The following is a 24,974-nucleotide window of genomic DNA, read 5'->3' on the forward strand; positions in this document are numbered from 1 at the left end:
CCTGCACACATGCACGAGCACATGGCTCTCCAGCTCATGGGTTTAATACCACTTTACTGCACGTTCACTCATCTTTATTTCCCTACATTTTTTCAAAAGGAACACTGCATCTTAGCTTCTTGCTTCATTCTAATGCCAGGTACGCCTTTATTAAATAAATAAATAAATAAATTGTCATCGGATATCAAATTGCTGGAAGAGAAGGGAGGCTGACCATGAACAGTGTATTTACAGCTAGGCCTACTTCCACAATACTTTTCTTGATCAATTATTAGTGCGTTAAAAAACAATCAAACCGACAATTAAACGGCCACTGCAACTACAAGAGCCGAGCGCCTGCGCTCTTCTTTGATGTTTTAGGCCGATTCAGGAGTTGGGCGCATTACCGCCACCAAGTGAGCTGGAGTGTGTGGCCTGTTGAATCGAGCAATCTCTCTCTCTCTCTCTCTCTCTCTCTCTCTCTCGCTCTCTTAATTTACAGCGTTCGTTAGACGAGTCTATCAAAAGGGACTTCCACAAGTGCTCCAACTGGAAACTTCAGTCGGATGTTTTGAAATGAGCTGAATCAAAAGGCCACGATTTAACACCACTGAAAAACACACAGAATGCCGAGTTTCCCTTACCATCTGCAGAAACGAGCTTTCATGGCCATCATGACTGAATGATGTGCACAAACAGTGCATGCTCAATGTGGTTGCCGATCATGCTATAAAAAGAAAGAATCACGCACCAGTAGCCTACGTGTGGTGAAATGCAGAAAATAAAGGAAGGAATTGGGAAAAATTGATGGAAGTAAAAGGATACTCAAAAGACACTATGAAAAAAAGAGAAAAAATAAACAGACAAACAAACGTGTGAATAAATCTATATAGCTGATTGAAGGAAGGAAAGTAAATGTATTAACAGTAACTAGATGATAAATGTAAAACTGTACATTTTGAATTGAATAGACAGAAGAGGATATGTTTCTTGTCATCCTAAGATTACATGGAAATTAGGTTTGCATCTCCTGTCATTATATGAGTGGTACATATCTAGAAAGAAAAGAATACTGTAGATAACTGAAGAAATGAGCAATACCCCGTTGCAGGTGCGAGTAATTGACACAGCGCATCGTCTCTGAGTGCAAATCATACAAATGTGACACTGCAGTCACACGAATAATAGGGCGTTGAATCAGAATAGCAGAATTTCTACTGACAATGACGAAGAGCAATCCGCGGCTGCCATCTACAGTGTCAGGGAGTGTCATCGTGCAAAGTTGCAGTAGCACATAGGCAAATGAAATGTGTATATGGCACTGTCGGGGCATGGTGACAGAAACTGGTGATGATCGTGAATAAATAAGGTTCTTAATGCAATAGTAATAGATTACTGCTTGTACTAGAAGCAGAAAAAACATCCTAATAATAGGCAAAATAATCACAAGAGAAATATCATCAAGAATTTCGCCTATTATATCTGCGATTGGAAGCCCGTCGAATCTTCGCACATACAGAGCTAGAGAAATGAGCAACATGGGGGAATAGGCGCCTAAAGAAAGGAAAGCCTGACGAAAGACCGAAATGAAGGCAACATGAATGACGTGGAGATAATTTTGTGGTTCTAAAAGAATTTTCTGCTCAGTTGAATGAGTTAGTTTGGATTTTTGTCAGATGTGTCTCTCCATCGCGTGTTTGTGTACTAATAATTTCGTGAAAGTTGCAAAAATATTTCTCGTTTGAAAAGTTGCAGTGGAGACTTTGAAGAGGGAAAAGCTTACAGCACCTGGTATTCCCAGGCGGTCTCCCATCCAAGTACTAACCAGGCCCGACCCTGCTTAGCTTCCGAGATCGGACGAGATCGGGCGTTCTCAGGGTGGTATGGCCGTAAGCGAGAGACCAGCTGCACTACGGCCTATTTATACTGTAGGCTGAAGCCCAAGTCGTTCTCGATTCACTCACTTGCTGATTTGCAATCGTACGGCGAGTACAAACCTTTCGTCCAAACCAAGGAATCTGTCTCACCTCCTGCACACATGCACGAGCACATGGCTCTCCAGCTCATGGGTTTAATACCACTTTACTGCACGTTCACTCATCTTTATTTCCCTACATTTTTTCAAAAGGAACACTGCATCTTAGCTTCTTGCTTCATTCTAATGCCAGGTACGCCTTTATTAAATAAATAAATAAATAAATTGTCATCAGATATCAAATTGCTGGAAGAGAAGGAAGGCTGACCATGAACAGTGTATTTACAGCTAGGCCTACTTCCACAATACCTTTCTTGATCAATTATTAGTGCGTTAAAAAACAATCAAACCGACAATTAAACGGCCACTGCAACTACAAGAGCCGAGCGCCTGCGCTCTTCTTTGATGTTTTAGGCCGATTCAGGAGTTGGGCGCATTACCGCCACCAAGTGAGCTGGAGTGTGTGGCCTGTTGAATCGAGCAATCTCTCTCTCTCTCTCTCTCTCTCTCTCTCTCTCTCTCTCTCTCTCTCTCTCTCTCTCTCTCTCTCTCTCTCGCTCTCTTAATTTACAGCGTTCGTTAGACGAGTCTATCAAAAGGGACTTCCACAAGTGCTCCAACTGGAAACTTCAGTCGGATGTTTTGAAATGAGCTGAATCAAAAGGCCACGATTTAACACCACTGAAAAACACACAGAATGCCGAGTTTCCCTTACCATCTGCAGAAACGAGCTTTCATGGCCATCATGACTGAATGATGTGCACAAACAGTGCATGCTCAATGTGGTTGCCGATCATGCTATAAAAAGAAAGAATCACGCACCAGTAGCCTACGTGTGGTGAAATGCAGAAAATAAAGGAAGGAATTGGGAAAAATTGATGGAAGTAAAAGGATACTCAAAAGACACTATGAAAAAAAGAGAAAAAATAAACAGACAAACAAACGTGTGAATAAATCTATATAGCTGATTGAAGGAAGGAAAGTAAATGTATTAACAGTAACTAGATGATAAATGTAAAACTGTACATTTTGAATTGAATAGACAGAAGAGGATATGTTTCTTGTCATCCTAAGATTACATGGAAATTAGGTTTGCATCTCCTGTCATTATATGAGTGGTACATATCTAGAAAGAAAAGAATACTGTAGATAACTGAAGAAATGAGCAATACCCCGTTGCAGGTGCGAGTAATTGACACAGCGCATCGTCTCTGAGTGCAAATCATACAAATGTGACACTGCAGTCACACGAATAATAGGGCGTTGAATCAGAATAGCAGAATTTCTACTGACAATGACGAAGAGCAATCCGCGGCTGCCATCTACAGTGTCAGGGAGTGTCATCGTGCAAAGTTGCAGTAGCACATAGGCAAATGAAATGTGTATATGGCACTGTCGGGGCATGGTGACAGAAACTGGTGATGATCGTGAATAAATAAGGTTCTTAATGCAATAGTAATAGATTACTGCTTGTACTAGAAGCAGAAAAAACATCCTAATAATAGGCAAAATAATCACAAGAGAAATATCATCAAGAATTTCGCCTATTATATCTGCGATTGGAAGCCCGTCGAATCTTCGCACATACAGAGCTAGAGAAATGAGCAACATGGGGGAATAGGCGCCTAAAGAAAGGAAAGCCTGACGAAAGACCGAAATGAAGGCAACATGAATGACGTGGAGATAATTTTGTGGTTCTAAAAGAATTTTCTGCTCAGTTGAATGAGTTAGTTTGGATTTTTGTCAGATGTGTCTCTCCATCGCGTGTTTGTGTACTAATAATTTCGTGAAAGTTGCAAAAATATTTCTCGTTTGAAAAGTTGCAGTGGAGACTTTGAAGAGGGAAAAGCTTACAGCACCTGGTATTCCCAGGCGGTCTCCCATCCAAGTACTAACCAGGCCCGACCCTGCTTAGCTTCCGAGATCGGACGAGATCGGGCGTTCTCAGGGTGGTATGGCCGTAAGCGAGAGACCAGCTGCACTACGGCCTATTTATACTGTAGGCTGAAGCCCAAGTCGTTCTCGATTCACTCACTTGCTGATTTGCAATCGTACGGCGAGTACAAACCTTTCGTCCAAACCAAGGAATCTGTCTCACCTCCTGCACACATGCACGAGCACATGGCTCTCCAGCTCATGGGTTTAATACCACTTTACTGCATGTTCACTCATCTTTATTTCCCTACATTTTTTCAAAAGGAACACTGCATCTTAGCTTCTTGCTTCATTCTAATGCCAGGTACGCCTTTATTAAATAAATAAATAAATAAATTGTCATCGGATATCAAATTGCTGGAAGAGAAGGGAGGCTGACCATGAACAGTGTATTTACAGCTAGGCCTACTTCCACAATACTTTTCTTGATCAATTATTAGTGCGTTAAAAAACAATCAAACCGACAATTAAACGGCCACTGCAACTACAAGAGCCGAGCGCCTGCGCTCTTCTTTGATGTTTTAGGCCGATTCAGGAGTTGGGCGCATTACCGCCACCAAGTGAGCTGGAGTGTGTGGCCTGTTGAATCGAGCAATCTCTCTCTCTCTCTCTCTCTCTCTCTCTCTCTCTCTCTCGCTCTCTTAATTTACAGCGTTCGTTAGACAAGTCTATCAAAAGGGACTTCCACAAGTGCTCCAACTGGAAACTTCAGTCGGATGTTTTGAAATGAGCTGAATCAAAAGGCCACGATTTAACACCACTGAAAAACACACAGAATGCCGAGTTTCCCTTACCATCTGCAGAAACGAGCTTTCATGGCCATCATGACTGAATGATGTGCACAAACAGTGCATGCTCAATGTGGTTGCCGATCATGCTATAAAAAGAAAGAATCACGCACCAGTAGCCTACGTGTGGTGAAATGCAGAAAATAAAGGAAGGAATTGGGAAAAATTGATGGAAGTAAAAGGATACTCAAAAAACACTATGAAAAAAGAGAAAAAATAAACAGACAAACAAACGTGTGAATAAATCTATATAGGTGATTGAAGGAAGGAAAGTAAATGTATTAACAGTAACTAGATGATAAATGTAAAACTGTACATTTTGAATTGAATAGACAGAAGAGGATATGTTTCTTGTCATCCTAAGATTACATGGAAATTAGGTTTGCATCTCCTGTCATTATATGAGTGGTACATATCTAGAAAGAAAAGAATACTGTAGATAACTGAAGAAATGAGCAATACCCCGTTGCAGGTGCGAGTAATTGACACAGCGCATCGTCTCTGAGTGCAAATCATACAAATGTGACACTGCAGTCACACGAATAATAGGGCGTTGAATCAGAATAGCAGAATTTCTACTGACAATGACGAAGAGCAATCCGCTGCTGCCATGTACAGTGTCAGGGAGTGTCATCGTGCAAAGTTGCAGTAGCACATAGGCAAATGAAATGTGTATATGGCACTGTCGTGGCATGGTGACAGAAACTGGTGATGATCGTGAATAAATAAGGTTCTTAATGCAATAGTAATAGATTACTGCTTGTACTAGAAGCAGAAAAAACATCCTAATAATAGGCAAAATAATCACAAGAGAAATATCATCAAGAATTTCGCCTATTATATCTGCGATTGGAAGCCCGTCGAATCTTCGCACATACAGAGCTAGAGAAATGAGCAACATGGGGGAATAGGCGCCTAAAGAAAGGAAAGCCTGACGAAAGACCGAAATGAAGGCAACATGAATGACGTGGAGATAATTTTGTGGTTCTAAAAGAATTTTCTGCTCAGTTGAATGAGTTAGTTTGGATTTTTGTCAGATGTGTCTCTCCATCGCGTGTTTGTGTACTAATAATTTCGTGAAAGTTGCAAAAATATTTCTCGTTTGAAAAGTTGCAGTGGAGACTTTGAAGAGGGAAAAGCTTACAGCACCTGGTATTCCCAGGCGGTCTCCCATCCAAGTACTAACCAGGCCCGACCCTGCTTAGCTTCCGAGATCGGACGAGATCGGGCGTTCTCAGGGTGGTATGGCCGTAAGCGAGAGCCTAGCTGCACTACGGCCTATTTATACTGTAGGCTGAAGCCCAAGTCGTTCTCGATTCACTCACTTGCTGATTTGCAATCGTACGGCGAGTACAAACCTTTCGTCCAAACCAAGGAATCTGTCTCACCTCCTGCACACATGCACGAGCACATGGCTCTCCAGCTCATGGGTTTAATACCACTTTACTGCACGTTCACTCATCTTTATTTCCCTACATTTTTTCAAAAGGAACACTGCATCTTAGCTTCTTGCTTCATTCTAATGCCAGGTACGCCTTTATTAAATAAATAAATAAATAAATTGTCATCAGATATCAAATTGCTGGAAGAGAAGGGAGGCTGACCATGAACAGTGTATTTACAGCTAGGCCTACTTCCACAATACTTTTCTTGATCAATTATTAGTGCGTTAAAAAAACAATCAAACCGACAATTAAACGGCCACTGCGACTACAAGAGCCGAGCGCCTGCGCTCTTCTTTGATGTTTTAGGCCGATTCAGGAGTTGGGCGCATTACCGCCACCAAGTGAGCTGGAGTGTGTGGCCTGTTGAATCGAGCAATCTCTCTCTCTCTCTCTCTCTCTCTCTCTTAATTTACAGCGTTCGTTAGACGAGTCTATCAAAAGGGACTTCCACAAGTGCTCCAACTGGAAACTTCAGTCGGATGTTTTGAAATGAGCTGAATCAAAAGGCCACGATTTAACACCACTGAAAAACACACAGAATGCCGAGTTTCCCTTACCATCTGCAGAAACGAGCTTTCATGGCCATCATGACTGAATGATGTGCACAAACAGTGCATGCTCAATGTGGTTGCCGATCATGCTATAAAAAGAAAGAATCACGCACCAGTAGCCTACGTGTGGTGAAATGCAGAAAATAAAGGAAGGAATTGGGAAAAATTGATGGAAGTAAAAGGATACTCAAAAGACACTATGAAAAAAAGAGAAAAAATAAACAGACAAACAAACGTGTGAATAAATCTATATAGCTGATTGAAGGAAGGAAAGTAAATGTATTAACAGTAACTAGATGATAAATGTAAAACTGTACATTTTGAATTGAATAGACAGAAGAGGATATGTTTCTTGTCATCCTAAGATTACATGGAAATTAGGTTTGCATCTCCTGTCATTATATGAGTGGTACATATCTAGAAAGAAAAGAATACTGTAGATAACTGAAGAAATGAGCAATACCCCGTTGCAGGTGCGAGTAATTGACACAGCGCATCGTCTCTGAGTGCAAATCATACAAATGTGACACTGCAGTCACACGAATAATAGGGCGTTGAATCAGAATAGCAGAATTTCTACTGACAATGACGAAGAGCAATCCGCGGCTGCCATCTACAGTGTCAGGGAGTGTCATCGTGCAAAGTTGCAGTAGCACATAGGCAAATGAAATGTGTATATGGCACTGTCGGGGCATGGTGACAGAAACTGGTGATGATCGTGAATAAATAAGGTTCTTAATGCAATAGTAATAGATTACTGCTTGTACTAGAAGCAGAAAAAACATCCTAATAATAGGCAAAATAATCACAAGAGAAATATCATCAAGAATTTCGCCTATTATATCTGCGATTGGAAGCCCGTCGAATCTTCGCACATACAGAGCTAGAGAAATGAGCAACATGGGGGAATAGGCGCCTAAAGAAAGGAAAGCCTGACGAAAGACCGAAATGAAGGCAACATGAATGACGTGGAGATAATTTTGTGGTTCTAAAAGAATTTTCTGCTCAGTTGAATGAGTTAGTTTGGATTTTTGTCAGATGTGTCTCTCCATCGCGTGTTTGTGTACTAATAATTTCGTGAAAGTTGCAAAAATATTTCTCGTTTGAAAAGTTGCAGTGGAGACTTTGAAGAGGGAAAAGCTTACAGCACCTGGTATTCCCAGGCGGTCTCCCATCCAAGTACTAACCAGGCCCGACCCTGCTTAGCTTCCGAGATCGGACGAGATCGGGCGTTCTCAGGGTGGTATGGCCGTAAGCGAGAGACCAGCTGCACTACGGCCTATTTATACTGTAGGCTGAAGCCCAAGTCGTTCTCGATTCACTCACTTGCTGATTTGCAATCGTACGGCGAGTACAAACCTTTCGTCCAAACCAAGGAATCTGTCTCACCTCCTGCACACATGCACGAGCACATGGCTCTCCAGCTCATGGGTTTAATACCACTTTACTGCACGTTCACTCATCTTTATTTCCCTACATTTTTTCAAAAGGAACACTGCATCTTAGCTTCTTGCTTCATTCTAATGCCAGGTACGCCTTTATTAAATAAATAAATAAATAAATTGTCATCGGATATCAAATTGCTGGAAGAGAAGGGAGGCTGACCATGAACAGTGTATTTACAGCTAGGCCTACTTCCACAATACTTTTCTTGATCAATTATTAGTGCGTTAAAAAACAATCAAACCGACAATTAAACGGCCACTGCAACTACAAGAGCCGAGCGCCTGCGCTCTTCTTTGATGTTTTAGGCCGATTCAGGAGTTGGGCGCATTACCGCCACCAAGTGAGCTGGAGTGTGTGGCCTGTTGAATCGAGCAATCTCTCTCTCTCTCTCTCTCTCTCTCTCTCTCTCTCTCTCGCTCTCTTAATTTACAGCGTTCGTTAGACGAGTCTATCAAAAGGGACTTCCACAAGTGCTCCAACTGGAAACTTCAGTCGGATGTTTTGAAATGAGCTGAATCAAAAGGCCACGATTTAACACCACTGAAAAACACACAGAATGCCGAGTTTCCCTTACCATCTGCAGAAACGAGCTTTCATGGCCATCATGACTGAATGATGTGCACAAACAGTGCATGCTCAATGTGGTTGCCGATCATGCTATAAAAAGAAAGAATCACGCACCAGTAGCCTACGTGTGGTGAAATGCAGAAAATAAAGGAAGGAATTGGGAAAAATTGATGGAAGTAAAAGGATACTCAAAAAACACTATGAAAAAAGAGAAAAAATAAACAGACAAACAAACGTGTGAATAAATCTATATAGGTGATTGAAGGAAGGAAAGTAAATGTATTAACAGTAACTAGATGATAAATGTAAAACTGTACATTTTGAATTGAATAGACAGAAGAGGATATGTTTCTTGTCATCCTAAGATTACATGGAAATTAGGTTTGCATCTCCTGTCATTATATGAGTGGTACATATCTAGAAAGAAAAGAATACTGTAGATAACTGAAGAAATGAGCAATACCCCGTTGCAGGTGCGAGTAATTGACACAGCGCATCGTCTCTGAGTGCAAATCATACAAATGTGACACTGCAGTCACACGAATAATAGGGCGTTGAATCAGAATAGCAGAATTTCTACTGACAATGACGAAGAGCAATCCGCTGCTGCCATGTACAGTGTCAGGGAGTGTCATCGTGCAAAGTTGCAGTAGCACATAGGCAAATGAAATGTGTATATGGCACTGTCGTGGCATGGTGACAGAAACTGGTGATGATCGTGAATAAATAAGGTTCTTAATGCAATAGTAATAGATTACTGCTTGTACTAGAAGCAGAAAAAACATCCTAATAATAGGCAAAATAATCACAAGAGAAATATCATCAAGAATTTCGCCTATTATATCTGCGATTGGAAGCCCGTCGAATCTTCGCACATACAGAGCTAGAGAAATGAGCAACATGGGGGAATAGGCGCCTAAAGAAAGGAAAGCCTGACGAAAGACCGAAATGAAGGCAACATGAATGACGTGGAGATAATTTTGTGGTTCTAAAAGAATTTTCTGCTCAGTTGAATGAGTTAGTTTGGATTTTTGTCAGATGTGTCTCTCCATCGCGTGTTTGTGTACTAATAATTTCGTGAAAGTTGCAAAAATATTTCTCGTTTGAAAAGTTGCAGTGGAGACTTTGAAGAGGGAAAAGCTTACAGCACCTGGTATTCCCAGGCGGTCTCCCATCCAAGTACTAACCAGGCCCGACCCTGCTTAGCTTCCGAGATCGGACGAGATCGGGCGTTCTCAGGGTGGTATGGCCGTAAGCGAGAGACTAGCTGCACTACGGCCTATTTATACTGTAGGCTGAAGCCCAAGTCGTTCTCGATTCACTCACTTGCTGATTTGCAATCGTACGGCGAGTACAAACCTTTCGTCCAAACCAAGGAATCTGTCTCACCTCCTGCACACATGCACGAGCACATGGCTCTCCAGCTCATGGGTTTAATACCACTTTACTGCACGTTCACTCATCTTTATTTCCCTACATTTTTTCAAAAGGAACACTGCATCTTAGCTTCTTGCTTCATTCTAATGCCAGGTACGCCTTTATTAAATAAATAAATAAATAAATTGTCATCAGATATCAAATTGCTGGAAGAGAAGGGAGGCTGACCATGAACAGTGTATTTACAGCTAGGCCTACTTCCACAATACTTTTCTTGATCAATTATTAGTGCGTTAAAAAAACAATCAAACCGACAATTAAACGGCCACTGCGACTACAAGAGCCGAGCGCCTGCGCTCTTCTTTGATGTTTTAGGCCGATTCAGGAGTTGGGCGCATTACCGCCACCAAGTGAGCTGGAGTGTGTGGCCTGTTGAATCGAGCAATCTCTCTCTCTCTCTCTCTCTCTCGCTCTCTTAATTTACAGCGTTCGTTAGACGAGTCTATCAAAAGGGACTTCCACAAGTGCTCCAACTGGAAACTTCAGTCGGATGTTTTGAAATGAGCTGAATCAAAAGGCCACGATTTAACACCACTGAAAAACACACAGAATGCCGAGTTTCCCTTACCATCTGCAGAAACGAGCTTTCATGGCCATCATGACTGAATGATGTGCACAAACAGTGCATGCTCAATGTGGTTGCCGATCATGCTATAAAAAGAAAGAATCACGCACCAGTAGCCTACGTGTGGTGAAATGCAGAAAATAAAGGAAGGAATTGGGAAAAATTGATGGAAGTAAAAGGATACTCAAAAGACACTATGAAAAAAAGAGAAAAAATAAACAGACAAACAAACGTGTGAATAAATCTATATAGCTGATTGAAGGAAGGAAAGTAAATGTATTAACAGTAACTAGATGATAAATGTAAAACTGTACATTTTGAATTGAATAGACAGAAGAGGATATGTTTCTTGTCATCCTAAGATTACATGGAAATTAGGTTTGCATCTCCTGTCATTATATGAGTGGTACATATCTAGAAAGAAAAGAATACTGTAGATAACTGAAGAAATGAGCAATACCCCGTTGCAGGTGCGAGTAATTGACACAGCGCATCGTCTCTGAGTGCAAATCATACAAATGTGACACTGCAGTCACACGAATAATAGGGCGTTGAATCAGAATAGCAGAATTTCTACTGACAATGACGAAGAGCAATCCGCGGCTGCCATCTACAGTGTCAGGGAGTGTCATCGTGCAAAGTTGCAGTAGCACATAGGCAAATGAAATGTGTATATGGCACTGTCGGGGCATGGTGACAGAAACTGGTGATGATCGTGAATAAATAAGGTTCTTAATGCAATAGTAATAGATTACTGCTTGTACTAGAAGCAGAAAAAACATCCTAATAATAGGCAAAATAATCACAAGAGAAATATCATCAAGAATTTCGCCTATTATATCTGCGATTGGAAGCCCGTCGAATCTTCGCACATACAGAGCTAGAGAAATGAGCAACATGGGGGAATAGGCGCCTAAAGAAAGGAAAGCCTGACGAAAGACCGAAATGAAGGCAACATGAATGACGTGGAGATAATTTTGTGGTTCTAAAAGAATTTTCTGCTCAGTTGAATGAGTTAGTTTGGATTTTTGTCAGATGTGTCTCTCCATCGCGTGTTTGTGTACTAATAATTTCGTGAAAGTTGCAAAAATATTTCTCGTTTGAAAAGTTGCAGTGGAGACTTTGAAGAGGGAAAAGCTTACAGCACCTGGTATTCCCAGGCGGTCTCCCATCCAAGTACTAACCAGGCCCGACCCTGCTTAGCTTCCGAGATCGGACGAGATCGGGCGTTCTCAGGGTGGTATGGCCGTAAGCGAGAGACCAGCTGCACTACGGCCTATTTATACTGTAGGCTGAAGCCCAAGTCGTTCTCGATTCACTCACTTGCTGATTTGCAATCGTACGGCGAGTACAAACCTTTCGTCCAAACCAAGGAATCTGTCTCACCTCCTGCACACATGCACGAGCACATGGCTCTCCAGCTCATGGGTTTAATACCACTTTACTGCACGTTCACTCATCTTTATTTCCCTACATTTTTTCAAAAGGAACACTGCATCTTAGCTTCTTGCTTCATTCTAATGCCAGGTACGCCTTTATTAAATAAATAAATAAATAAATTGTCATCGGATATCAAATTGCTGGAAGAGAAGGGAGGCTGACCATGAACAGTGTATTTACAGCTAGGCCTACTTCCACAATACTTTTCTTGATCAATTATTAGTGCGTTAAAAAACAATCAAACCGACAATTAAACGGCCACTGCAACTACAAGAGCCGAGCGCCTGCGCTCTTCTTTGATGTTTTAGGCCGATTCAGGAGTTGGGCGCATTACCGCCACCAAGTGAGCTGGAGTGTGTGGCCTGTTGAATCGAGCAATCTCTCTCTCTCTCTCTCTCTCTCTCTCTCTCTCTCTCTCTCTCTCGCTCTCTTAATTTACAGCGTTCGTTAGACGAGTCTATCAAAAGGGACTTCCACAAGTGCTCCAACTGGAAACTTCAGTCGGATGTTTTGAAATGAGCTGAATCAAAAGGCCACGATTTAACACCACTGAAAAACACACAGAATGCCGAGTTTCCCTTACCATCTGCAGAAACGAGCTTTCATGGCCATCATGACTGAATGATGTGCACAAACAGTGCATGCTCAATGTGGTTGCCGATCATGCTATAAAAAGAAAGAATCACGCACCAGTAGCCTACGTGTGGTGAAATGCAGAAAATAAAGGAAGGAATTGGGAAAAATTGATGGAAGTAAAAGGATACTCAAAAAACACTATGAAAAAAGAGAAAAAATAAACAGACAAACAAACGTGTGAATAAATCTATATAGGTGATTGAAGGAAGGAAAGTAAATGTATTAACAGTAACTAGATGATAAATGTAAAACTGTACATTTTGAATTGAATAGACAGAAGAGGATATGTTTCTTGTCATCCTAAGATTACATGGAAATTAGGTTTGCATCTCCTGTCATTATATGAGTGGTACATATCTAGAAAGAAAAGAATACTGTAGATAACTGAAGAAATGAGCAATACCCCGTTGCAGGTGCGAGTAATTGACACAGCGCATCGTCTCTGAGTGCAAATCATACAAATGTGACACTGCAGTCACACGAATAATAGGGCGTTGAATCAGAATAGCAGAATTTCTACTGACAATGACGAAGAGCAATCCGCTGCTGCCATGTACAGTGTCAGGGAGTGTCATCGTGCAAAGTTGCAGTAGCACATAGGCAAATGAAATGTGTATATGGCACTGTCGTGGCATGGTGACAGAAACTGGTGATGATCGTGAATAAATAAGGTTCTTAATGCAATAGTAATAGATTACTGCTTGTACTAGAAGCAGAAAAAACATCCTAATAATAGGCAAAATAATCACAAGAGAAATATCATCAAGAATTTCGCCTATTATATCTGCGATTGGAAGCCCGTCGAATCTTCGCACATACAGAGCTAGAGAAATGAGCAACATGGGGGAATAGGCGCCTAAAGAAAGGAAAGCCTGACGAAAGACCGAAATGAAGGCAACATGAATGACGTGGAGATAATTTTGTGGTTCTAAAAGAATTTTCTGCTCAGTTGAATGAGTTAGTTTGGATTTTTGTCAGATGTGTCTCTCCATCGCGTGTTTGTGTACTAATAATTTCGTGAAAGTTGCAAAAATATTTCTCGTTTGAAAAGTTGCAGTGGAGACTTTGAAGAGGGAAAAGCTTACAGCACCTGGTATTCCCAGGCGGTCTCCCATCCAAGTACTAACCAGGCCCGACCCTGCTTAGCTTCCGAGATCGGACGAGATCGGGCGTTCTCAGGGTGGTATGGCCGTAAGCGAGAGACTAGCTGCACTACGGCCTATTTATACTGTAGGCTGAAGCCCAAGTCGTTCTCGATTCACTCACTTGCTGATTTGCAATCGTACGGCGAGTACAAACCTTTCGTCCAAACCAAGGAATCTGTCTCACCTCCTGCACACATGCACGAGCACATGGCTCTCCAGCTCATGGGTTTAATACCACTTTACTGCACGTTCACTCATCTTTATTTCCCTACATTTTTTCAAAAGGAACACTGCATCTTAGCTTCTTGCTTCATTCTAATGCCAGGTACGCCTTTATTAAATAAATAAATAAATAAATTGTCATCAGATATCAAATTGCTGGAAGAGAAGGGAGGCTGACCATGAACAGTGTATTTACAGCTAGGCCTACTTCCACAATACTTTTCTTGATCAATTATTAGTGCGTTAAAAAAACAATCAAACCGACAATTAAACGGCCACTGCGACTACAAGAGCCGAGCGCCTGCGCTCTTCTTTGATGTTTTAGGCCGATTCAGGAGTTGGGCGCATTACCGCCACCAAGTGAGCTGGAGTGTGTGGCCTGTTGAATCGAGCAATCTCTCTCTCTCTCTCTCTCTCTCGCTCTCTTAATTTACAGCGTTCGTTAGACGAGTCTATCAAAAGGGACTTCCACAAGTGCTCCAACTGGAAACTTCAGTCGGATGTTTTGAAATGAGCTGAATCAAAAGGCCACGATTTAACACCACTGAAAAACACACAGAATGCCGAGTTTCCCTTACCATCTGCAGAAACGAGCTTTCATGGCCATCATGACTGAATGATGTGCACAAACAGTGCATGCTCAATGTGGTTGCCGATCATGCTATAAAAAGAAAGAATCACGCACCAGTAGCCTACGTGTGGTGAAATGCAGAAAATAAAGGAAGGAATTGGGAAAAATTGATGGAAGTAAAAGGATACTCAAAAGACACTATGAAAAAAAGAGAAAAAATAAACAGACAAACAAACGTGTGAATAAATCTATATAGCTGATTGAAGGAAGGAAAGTAAATGTATTAACAGTAACTAGATGATAAATGTAAAACTGTACATTTTGAATTGAATAGACAGAAGAGGATATGTTTCTTGTCATCCTAAGATTACATGGAAATTAGGTTTGCATCTCCTGTCATTATATGAGTGGTACATATCTAGAAAGAAAAGAATACTGTAGATAACTGAAGAAATGAGCAATACCCCGTTGCAGGTGCGAGTAATTGACACAGCGCATCGTCTCTGAGTGCAAATCATACAAATGTGACACTGCAGTCACACGAATAATAGGGCGTTGAATCAGAATAGCAGAATTTCTACTGACAATGACGAAGAGCAATCCGCGGCTGCCATCTACAGTGTCAGGGAGTGTCATCGTGCAAAGTTGCAGTAGCACATAGGCAAATGAAATGTGTATATGGCACTGTCGGGGCATGGTGACAGAAACTGGTGATGATCGTGAATAAATAAGGTTCTTAATGCAATAGTAATAGATTACTGCTTGTACTAGAAGCAGAAAAAACATCCTAATAATAGGCAAAATAATCACAAGAGAAATATCATCAAGAATTTCGCCTATTATATCTGCGATTGGAAGCCCGTCGAATCTTCGCACATACAGAGCTAGAGAAATGAGCAACATGGGGGAATAGGCGCCTAAAGAAAGGAAAGCCTGACGAAAGACCGAAATGAAGGCAACATGAATGACGTGGAGATAATTTTGTGGTTCTAAAAGAATTTTCTGCTCAGTTGAATGAGTTAGTTTGGATTTTTGTCAGATGTGTCTCTCCATCGCGTGTTTGTGTACTAATAATTTCGTGAAAGTTGCAAAAATATTTCTCGTTTGAAAAGTTGCAGTGGAGACTTTGAAGAGGGAAAAGCTTACAGCACCTGGTATTCCCAGGCGGTCTCCCATCCAAGTACTAACCAGGCCCGACCCTGCTTAGCTTCCGAGATCGGACGAGATCGGGCGTTCTCAGGGTGGTATGGCCGTAAGCGAGAGACCAGCTGCACTACGGCCTATTTATACTGTAGGCTGAAGCCCAAGTCGTTCTCGATTCACTCACTTGCTGATTTGCAATCGTACGGCGAGTACAAACCTTTCGTCCAAACCAAGGAATCTGTCTCACCTCCTGCACACATGCACGAGCACATGGCTCTCCAGCTCATGGGTTTAATACCACTTTACTGCACGTTCACTCATCTTTATTTCCCTACATTTTTTCAAAAGGAACACTGCATCTTAGCTTCTTGCTTCATTCTAATGCCAGGTACGCCTTTATTAAATAAATAAATAAATAAATTGTCATCGGATATCAAATTGCTGGAAGAGAAGGGAGGCTGACCATGAACAGTGTATTTACAGCTAGGCCTACTTCCACAATACTTTTCTTGATCAATTATTAGTGCGTTAAAAAACAATCAAACCGACAATTAAACGGCCACTGCAACTACAAGAGCCGAGCGCCTGCGCTCTTCTTTGATGTTTTAGGCCGATTCAGGAGTTGGGCGCATTACCGCCACCAAGTGAGCTGGAGTGTGTGGCCTGTTGAATCGAGCAATCTCTCTCTCTCTCTCTCTCTCTCGCTCTCTTAATTTACAGCGTTCGTTAGACGAGTCTATCAAAAGGGACTTCCACAAGTGCTCCAACTGGAAACTTCAGTCGGATGTTTTGAAATGAGCTGAATCAAAAGGCCACGATTTAACACCACTGAAAAACACACAGAATGCCGAGTTTCCCTTACCATCTGCAGAAACGAGCTTTCATGGCCATCATGACTGAATGATGTGCACAAACAGTGCATGCTCAATGTGGTTGCCGATCATGCTATAAAAAGAAAGAATCACGCACCTGTAGCCTACGTGTGGTGAAATGCAGAAAATAAAGGAAGGAATTGGGAAAAATTGATGGAAGTAAAAGGATACTCAAAAGACACTATGAAAAAAAGAGAAAAAATAAACAGACAAACAAACGTGTGAATAAATCTATATAGCTGATTGAAGGAAGGAAAGTAAATGTATTAACAGTAACTAGATGATAAATGTAAAACTGTACATTTTGAATTGAATAGACAGAAGAGGATATGTTTCTTGTCATCCTAAGATTACATGGAAATTAGGTTTGCATCTCCTGTCATTATATGAGTGGTACATATCTAGAAAGAAAAGAATACTGTAGATAACTGAAGAAATGAGCAATACCCCGTTGCAGGTGCGAGTAATTGACACAGCGCATCGTCTCTGAGTGCAAATCATACAAATGTGACACTGCAGTCACACGAATAATAGGGCGTTGAATCAGAATAGCAGAATTTCTACTGACAATGACGAAGAGCAATCCGCGGCTGCCATCTACAGTGTCAGGGAGTGTCATCGTGCAAAGTTGCAGTAGCACATAGGCAAATGAAATGTGTATATGGCACTGTCGGGGCATGGTGACAGAAACTGGTGATGATCGTGAATAAATAAGGTTCTTAATGCAATAGTAATAGATTACTGCTTGTACTAGAAGCAGAAAAAACATCCTAATAATAGGCAAAATAATCACAAGAGAAATATCATCAAGAATTTCGCCTATTATATCTGCGATTGGAAGCCCGTCGAATCTTCGCACATACAGAGCTAGAGAAATGAGCAACATGGGGGAATAGGCGCCTAAAGAAAGGAAAGCCTGACGAAAGACCGAAATGAAGGCAACATGAATGACGTGGAGATAATTTTGTGGTTCTAAAAGAATTTTCTGCTCAGTTGAATGAGTTAGTTTGGATTTTTGTCAGATGTGTCTCTCCATCGCGTGTTTGTGTACTAATAATTTCGTGAAAGTTGCAAAAATATTTCTCGTTTGAAAAGTTGCAGTGGAGACTTTGAAGAGGGAAAAGCTTACAGCACCTGGTATTCCCAGGCGGTCTCCCATCCAAGTACTAACCAGGCCCGACCCTGCTTAGCTTCCGAGATCGGACGAGATCGGGCGTTCTCAGGGTGGTATGGCCGTAAGCGAGAGACCAGCTGCACTACGGCCTATTTATACTGTAGGCTGAAGCCCAAGTCGTTCTCGATTCACTCACTTGCTGATTTGCAATCGTACGGCGAGTACAAACCTTTCGTCCAAACCAAGGAATCTGTCTCACCTCCTGCACACATGCACGAGCACATGGCTCTCCAGCTCATGGGTTTAATACCACTTTACTGCATGTTCACTCATCTTTATTTCCCTACATTTTTTCAAAAGGAACACTGCATCTTAGCTTCTTGCTTCATTCTAATGCCAGGTACGCCTTTATTAAATAAATAAATAAATTGTCATCAGATATCAAATTGCTGGAAGAGAAGGAAGGCTGACCATGAACAGTGTATTTACAGCTAGGCCTACTTCCACAATACCTTTCTTGATCAATTATTAGTGCGTTAAAAAACAATCAAACCGACAATTAAACGGCCACTGCAACTACAAGAGCCGAGCGCCTGCGCTCTTCTTTGATGTTTTAGGCCGATTCAGGAGTTGGGCGCATTACCGCCACCAAGTGAGCTGGAGTGTGTGGCCTGTTGAATCGAGCAATCTCTCTCTCTCTCTCTCTCTCTCTCTCTCTCTCTCTCTCTCTCTCTCTCTCGCTCTCTTAATTTACAGCGTTCGTTAGACGAGTCTATCAAAAGGGACTTCCACAAGTGCTCCAACTGGAAACTTCAGTCGGATGTTTTGAAATGAGCTGAATCAAAAGGCCACGATTTAACACCACTGAAAAACACACAGAATGCCGAGTTTCCCTTACCATCTGCAGAAACGAGCTTTCATGGCCATCATGACTGAATGATGTGCACAAACAGTGCATGCTCAATGTGGTTGCCGATCATGCTATAAAAAGAAAGAATCACGCACCAGTAGCCTACGTGTGGTGAAATGCAGAAAATAAAGGAAGGAATTGGGAAAAATTGATGGAAGTAAAAGGATACTCAAAAGACACTATGAAAAAAAGAGAAAAAATAAACAGACAAACAAACGTGTGAATAAATCTATATAGCTGATTGAAGGAAGGAAAGTAAATGTATTAACAGTAACTAGATGATAAATGTAAAACTGTACATTTTGAATTGAATAGACAGAAGAGGATATGTTTCTTGTCATCCTAAGATTACATGGAAATTAGGTTTGCATCTCCTGTCATTATATGAGTGGTACATATCTAGAAAGAAAAGAATACTGTAGATAACTGAAGAAATGAGCAATACCCCGTTGCAGGTGCGAGTAATTGACACAGCGCATCGTCTCTGAGTGCAAATCATACAAATGTGACACTGCAGTCACACGAATAATAGGGCGTTGAATCAGAATAGCAGAATTTCTACTGACAATGACGAAGAGCAATCCGCGGCTGCCATCTACAGTGTCAGGGAGTGTCATCGTGCAAAGTTGCAGTAGCACATAGGCAAATGAAATGTGTATATGGCACTGTCGGGGCATGGTGACAGAAACTGGTGATGATCGTGAATAAATAAGGTTCTTAATGCAATAGTAATAGATTACTGCTTGTACTAGAAGCAGAAAAAACATCCTAATAATAGGCAAAATAATCACAAGAGAAATATCATCAAGAATTTCGCCTATTATATCTGCGATTGGAAGCCCGTCGAATCTTCGCACATACAGAGCTAGAGAAATGAGCAACATGGGGGAATAGGCGCCTAAAGAAAGGAAAGCCTGACGAAAGACCGAAATGAAGGCAACATGAATGACGTGGAGATAATTTTGTGGTTCTAAAAGAATTTTCTGCTCAGTTGAATGAGTTAGTTTGGATTTTTGTCAGATGTGTCTCTCCATCGCGTGTTTGTGTACTAATAATTTCGTGAAAGTTGCAAAAATATTTCTCGTTTGAAAAGTTGCAGTGGAGACTTTGAAGAGGGAAAAGCTTACAGCACCTGGTATTCCCAGGCGGTCTCCCATCCAAGTACTAACCAGGCCCGACCCTGCTTAGCTTCCGAGATCGGACGAGATCGGGCGTTCTCAGGGTGGTATGGCCGTAAGCGAGAGACCAGCTGCACTACGGCCTATTTATACTGTAGGCTGAAGCCCAAGTCATTCTCGATTCACTCACTTGCTGATTTGCAATCGTACGGCGAGTACAAACCTTTCGTCCAAACCAAGGAATCTGTCTCACCTCCTGCACACATGCACGAGCACATGGCTCTCCAGCTCATGGGTTTAATACCACTTTACTGCACGTTCACTCATCTTTATTTCCCTACATTTTTTCAAAAGGAACACTGCATCTTAGCTTCTTGCTTCATTCTAATGCCAGGTACGCCTTTATTAAATAAATAAATAAATTGTCATCAGATATCAAATTGCTGGAAGAGAAGGAAGGCTGACCATGAACAGTGTATTTACAGCTAGGCCTACTTCCACAATACCTTTCTTGATCAATTATTAGTGCGTTAAAAAACAATCAAACCGACAATTAAACGGCCACTGCAACTACAAGAGCCGAGCGCCTGCGCTCTTCTTTGATGTTTTAGGCCGATTCAGGAGTTGGGCGCATTACCGCCACCAAGTGAGCTGGAGTGTGTGGCCTGTTGAATCGAGCAATCTCTCTCTCTCTCTCTCTCTCTCTCTCTCTCTCTCTCGCTCTCTTAATTTACAGCGTTCGTTAGACGAGTCTATCAAAAGGGACTTCCACAAGTGCTCCAACTGGAAACTTCAGTCGGATGTTTTGAAATGAGCTGAATCAAAAGGCCACGATTTAACACCACTGAAAAACACACAGAATGCCGAGTTTCCCTTACCATCTGCAGAAACGAGCTTTCATGGCCATCATGACTGAATGATGTGCACAAACAGTGCATGCTCAATGTGGTTGCCGATCATGCTATAAAAAGAAAGAATCACGCACCAGTAGCCTACGTGTGGGGAAATGCAGAAAATAAAGGAAGGAATTGGGAAAAATTGATGGAAGTAAAAGGATACTCAAAAAACACTATGAAAAAAGAGAAAAAATAAACAGACAAACAAACGTGTGAATAAATCTATATAGGTGATTGAAGGAAGGAAAGTAAATGTATTAACAGTAACTAGATGATAAATGTAAAACTGTACATTTTGAATTGAATAGACAGAAGAGGATATGTTTCTTGTCATCCTAAGATTACATGGAAATTAGGTTTGCATCTCCTGTCATTATATGAGTGGTACATATCTAGAAAGAAAAGAATACTGTAGATAACTGAAGAAATGAGCAATACCCCGTTGCAGGTGCGAGTAATTGACACAGCGCATCGTCTCTGAGTGCAAATCATACAAATGTGACACTGCAGTCACACGAATAATAGGGCGTTGAATCAGAATAGCAGAATTTCTACTGACAATGACGAAGAGCAATCCGCTGCTGCCATGTACAGTGTCAGGGAGTGTCATCGTGCAAAGTTGCAGTAGCACATAGGCAAATGAAATGTGTATATGGCACTGTCGTGGCATGGTGACAGAAACTGGTGATGATCGTGAATAAATAAGGTTCTTAATGCAATAGTAATAGATTACTGCTTGTACTAGAAGCAGAAAAAACATCCTAATAATAGGCAAAATAATCACAAGAGAAATATCATCAAGAATTTCGCCTATTATATCTGCGATTGGAAGCCCGTCGAATCTTCGCACATACAGAGCTAGAGAAATGAGCAACATGGGGGAATAGGCGCCTAAAGAAAGGAAAGCCTGACGAAAGACCGAAATGAAGGCAACATGAATGACGTGGAGATAATTTTGTGGTTCTAAAAGAATTTTCTGCTCAGTTGAATGAGTTAGTTTGGATTTTTGTCAGATGTGTCTCTCCATCGCGTGTTTGTGTACTAATAATTTCGTGAAAGTTGCAAAAATATTTCTCGTTTGAAAAGTTGCAGTGGAGACTTTGAAGAGGGAAAAGCTTACAGCACCTGGTATTCCCAGGCGGTCTCCCATCCAAGTACTAACCAGGCCCGACCCTGCTTAGCTTCCGAGATCGGACGAGATCGGGCGTTCTCAGGGTGGTATGGCCGTAAGCGAGAGACTAGCTGCACTACGGCCTATTTATACTGTAGGCTGAAGCCCAAGTCGTTCTCGATTCACTCACTTGCTGATTTGCAATCGTACGGCGAGTACAAACCTTTCGTCCAAACCAAGGAATCTGTCTCACCTCCTGCACACATGCACGAGCACATGGCTCTCCAGCTCATGGGTTTAATACCACTTTACTGCACGTTCACTCATCTTTATTTCCCTACATTTTTTCAAAAGGAACACTGCATCTTAGCTTCTTGCTTCATTCTAATGCCAGGTACGCCTTTATTAAATAAATAAATAAATAAATTGTCATCAGATATCAAATTGCTGGAAGAGAAGGGAGGCTGACCATGAACAGTGTATTTACAGCTAGGCCTACTTCCACAATACTTTTCTTGATCAATTATTAGTGCGTTAAAAAAACAATCAAACCGACAATTAAACGGCCACTGCGACTACAAGAGCCGAGCGCCTGCGCTCTTCTTTGATGTTTTAGGCCGATTCAGGAGTTGGGCGCATTACCGCCACCAAGTGAGCTGGAGTGTGTGGCCTGTTGAATCGAGCAATCTCTCTCTCTCTCTCTCTCTCTCTCTCGCTCTCTTAATTTACAGCGTTCGTTAGACGAGTCTATCAAAAGGGACTTCCACAAGTGCTCCAACTGGAAACTTCAGTCGGATGTTTTGAAATGAGCTGAATCAAAAGGCCACGATTTAACACCACTGAAAAACACACAGAATGCCGAGTTTCCCTTACCATCTGCAGAAACGAGCTTTCATGGCCATCATGACTGAATGATGTGCACAAACAGTGCATGCTCAATGTGGTTGCCGATCATGCTATAAAAAGAAAGAATCACGCACCAGTAGCCTACGTGTGGTGAAATGCAGAAAATAAAGGAAGGAATTGGGAAAAATTGATGGAAGTAAAAGGATACTCAAAAGACACTATGAAAAAAGAGAAAAAATAAACAGACAAACAAACGTGTGAATAAATCTATATAGCTGATTGAAGGAAGGAAAGTAAATGTATTAACAGTAACTAGATGATAAATGTAAAACTGTACATTTTGAATTGAATAGACAGAAGAGGATATGTTTCTTGTCATCCTAAGATTACATGGAAATTAGGTTTGCATCTCCTGTCATTATATGAGTGGTACATATCTAGAAAGAAAAGAATACTGTAGATAACTGAAGAAATGAGCAATACCCCGTTGCAGGTGCGAGTAATTGACACAGCGCATCGTCTCTGAGTGCAAATCATACAAATGTGACACTGCAGTCACACGAATAATAGGGCGTTGAATCAGAATAGCAGAATTTCTACTGACAATGACGAAGAGCAATCCGCTGCTGCCATGTACAGTGTCAGGGAGTGTCATCGTGCAAAGTTGCAGTAGCACATAGGCAAATGAAATGTGTATATGGCACTGTCGTGGCATGGTGACAGAAACTGGTGATGATCGTGAATAAATAAGGTTCTTAATGCAATAGTAATAGATTACTGCTTGTACTAGAAGCAGAAAAAACATCCTAATAATAGGCAAAATAATCACAAGAGAAATATCATCAAGAATTTCGCCTATTATATCTGCGATTGGAAGCCCGTCGAATCTTCGCACATACAGAGCTAGAGAAATGAGCAACATGGGGGAATAGGCGCCTAAAGAAAGGAAAGCCTGACGAAAGACCGAAATGAAGGCAACATGAATGACGTGGAGATAATTTTGTGGTTCTAAAAGAATTTTCTGCTCAGTTGAATGAGTTAGTTTGGATTTTTGTCAGATGTGTCTCTCCATCGCGTGTTTGTGTACTAATAATTTCGTGAAAGTTGCAAAAATATTTCTCCTTTGAAAAGTTGCAGTGGAGACTTTGAAGAGGGAAAAGCTTACAGCACCTGGTATTCCCAGGCGGTCTCCCATCCAAGTACTAACCAGGCCCGACCCTGCTTAGCTTCCGAGATCGGACGAGATCGGGCGTTCTCAGGGTGGTATGGCCGTAAGCGAGAGACTAGCTGCACTACGGCCTATTTATACTGTAGGCTGAAGCCCAAGTCGTTCTCGATTCACTCACTTGCTGATTTGCAATCGTACGGCGAGTACAAACCTTTCGTCCAAACCAAGGAATCTGTCTCACCTCCTGCACACATGCACGAGCACATGGCTCTCCAGCTCATGGGTTTAATACCACTTTACTGCACGTTCACTCATCTTTATTTCCCTACATTTTTTCAAAAGGAACACTGCATCTTAGCTTCTTGCTTCATTCTAATGCCAGGTACGCCTTTATTAAATAAATAAATAAATAAATTGTCATCGGATATCAAATTGCTGGAAGAGAAGGGAGGCTGACCATGAACAGTGTATTTACAGCTAGGCCTACTTCCACAATACTTTTCTTGATCAATTATTAGTGCGTTAAAAAACAATCAAACCGACAATTAAACGGCCACTGCAACTACAAGAGCCGAGCGCCTGCGCTCTTCTTTGATGTTTTAGGCCGATTCAGGAGTTGGGCGCATTACCGCCACCAAGTGAGCTGGAGTGTGTGGCCTGTTGAATCGAGCAATCTCTCTCTCTCTCTCTCTCTCTCTCTCTCTCTCTCTCTCTCGCTCTCTTAATTTACAGCGTTCGTTAGACGAGTCTATCAAAAGGGACTTCCACAAGTGCTCCAACTGGAAACTTCAGTCGGATGTTTTGAAATGAGCTGAATCAAAAGGCCACGATTTAACACCACTGAAAAACACACAGAATGCCGAGTTTCCCTTACCATCTGCAGAAACGAGCTTTCATGGCCATCATGACTGAATGATGTGCACAAACAGTGCATGCTCAATGTGGTTGCCGATCATGCTATAAAAAGAAAGAATCACGCACCAGTAGCCTACGTGTGGTGAAATGCAGAAAATAAAGGAAGGAATTGGGAAAAATTGATGGAAGTAAAAGGATACTCAAAAAACACTATGAAAAAAGAGAAAAAATAAACAGAC

At 41.6% G+C, this 24,974-nt stretch overlaps 12 non-coding genes across 12 annotated transcripts; all 12 read right to left on the reverse strand.

The window, feature by feature from the left end:
* Window positions 1-1,755: 1,755 nt before the first annotated feature.
* LOC128628858 (5S ribosomal RNA) lies at window positions 1,756-1,874 on the reverse strand. The gene has a single exon (XR_008393106.1). It is a non-coding gene; the product is annotated as a 5S ribosomal RNA (ribosomal RNA).
* A 1,927-nt stretch (window positions 1,875-3,801) lies between these two features.
* LOC128628859 (5S ribosomal RNA) lies at window positions 3,802-3,920 on the reverse strand. Its single transcript, XR_008393107.1, has one exon. It is a non-coding gene; the product is annotated as a 5S ribosomal RNA (ribosomal RNA).
* A 1,894-nt stretch (window positions 3,921-5,814) lies between these two features.
* Window positions 5,815-5,933, reverse strand: LOC128628860 (5S ribosomal RNA). Its single transcript, XR_008393108.1, has one exon. It is a non-coding gene; the product is annotated as a 5S ribosomal RNA (ribosomal RNA).
* Window positions 5,934-7,811: 1,878 nt separating this feature from the next.
* LOC128628861 (5S ribosomal RNA) lies at window positions 7,812-7,930 on the reverse strand. Its single transcript, XR_008393109.1, has one exon. It is a non-coding gene; the product is annotated as a 5S ribosomal RNA (ribosomal RNA).
* Window positions 7,931-9,824: 1,894 nt separating this feature from the next.
* LOC128628862 (5S ribosomal RNA) lies at window positions 9,825-9,943 on the reverse strand. The gene has a single exon (XR_008393110.1). It is a non-coding gene; the product is annotated as a 5S ribosomal RNA (ribosomal RNA).
* Window positions 9,944-11,823: 1,880 nt separating this feature from the next.
* LOC128628863 (5S ribosomal RNA) lies at window positions 11,824-11,942 on the reverse strand. The gene has a single exon (XR_008393111.1). It is a non-coding gene; the product is annotated as a 5S ribosomal RNA (ribosomal RNA).
* A 1,900-nt stretch (window positions 11,943-13,842) lies between these two features.
* On the reverse strand, window positions 13,843-13,961 carry LOC128628864 (5S ribosomal RNA). The gene has a single exon (XR_008393112.1). It is a non-coding gene; the product is annotated as a 5S ribosomal RNA (ribosomal RNA).
* Window positions 13,962-15,841: 1,880 nt separating this feature from the next.
* Window positions 15,842-15,960, reverse strand: LOC128628866 (5S ribosomal RNA). The gene has a single exon (XR_008393114.1). It is a non-coding gene; the product is annotated as a 5S ribosomal RNA (ribosomal RNA).
* A 1,879-nt stretch (window positions 15,961-17,839) lies between these two features.
* LOC128628867 (5S ribosomal RNA) lies at window positions 17,840-17,958 on the reverse strand. Its single transcript, XR_008393115.1, has one exon. It is a non-coding gene; the product is annotated as a 5S ribosomal RNA (ribosomal RNA).
* Window positions 17,959-19,861: 1,903 nt separating this feature from the next.
* Window positions 19,862-19,980, reverse strand: LOC128628868 (5S ribosomal RNA). The gene has a single exon (XR_008393116.1). It is a non-coding gene; the product is annotated as a 5S ribosomal RNA (ribosomal RNA).
* Window positions 19,981-21,868: 1,888 nt separating this feature from the next.
* Window positions 21,869-21,987, reverse strand: LOC128628869 (5S ribosomal RNA). The gene has a single exon (XR_008393117.1). It is a non-coding gene; the product is annotated as a 5S ribosomal RNA (ribosomal RNA).
* A 1,883-nt stretch (window positions 21,988-23,870) lies between these two features.
* On the reverse strand, window positions 23,871-23,989 carry LOC128628870 (5S ribosomal RNA). Its single transcript, XR_008393118.1, has one exon. It is a non-coding gene; the product is annotated as a 5S ribosomal RNA (ribosomal RNA).
* Between the last annotated feature and the right edge of the window lie 985 nt (window positions 23,990-24,974).

This window comes from Ictalurus punctatus, chromosome 20 (genome assembly GCF_001660625.3).
Source record: "Ictalurus punctatus breed USDA103 chromosome 20, Coco_2.0, whole genome shotgun sequence".
In the NCBI taxonomy this organism is placed as follows: domain Eukaryota; kingdom Metazoa; phylum Chordata; class Actinopteri; order Siluriformes; family Ictaluridae; genus Ictalurus; species Ictalurus punctatus.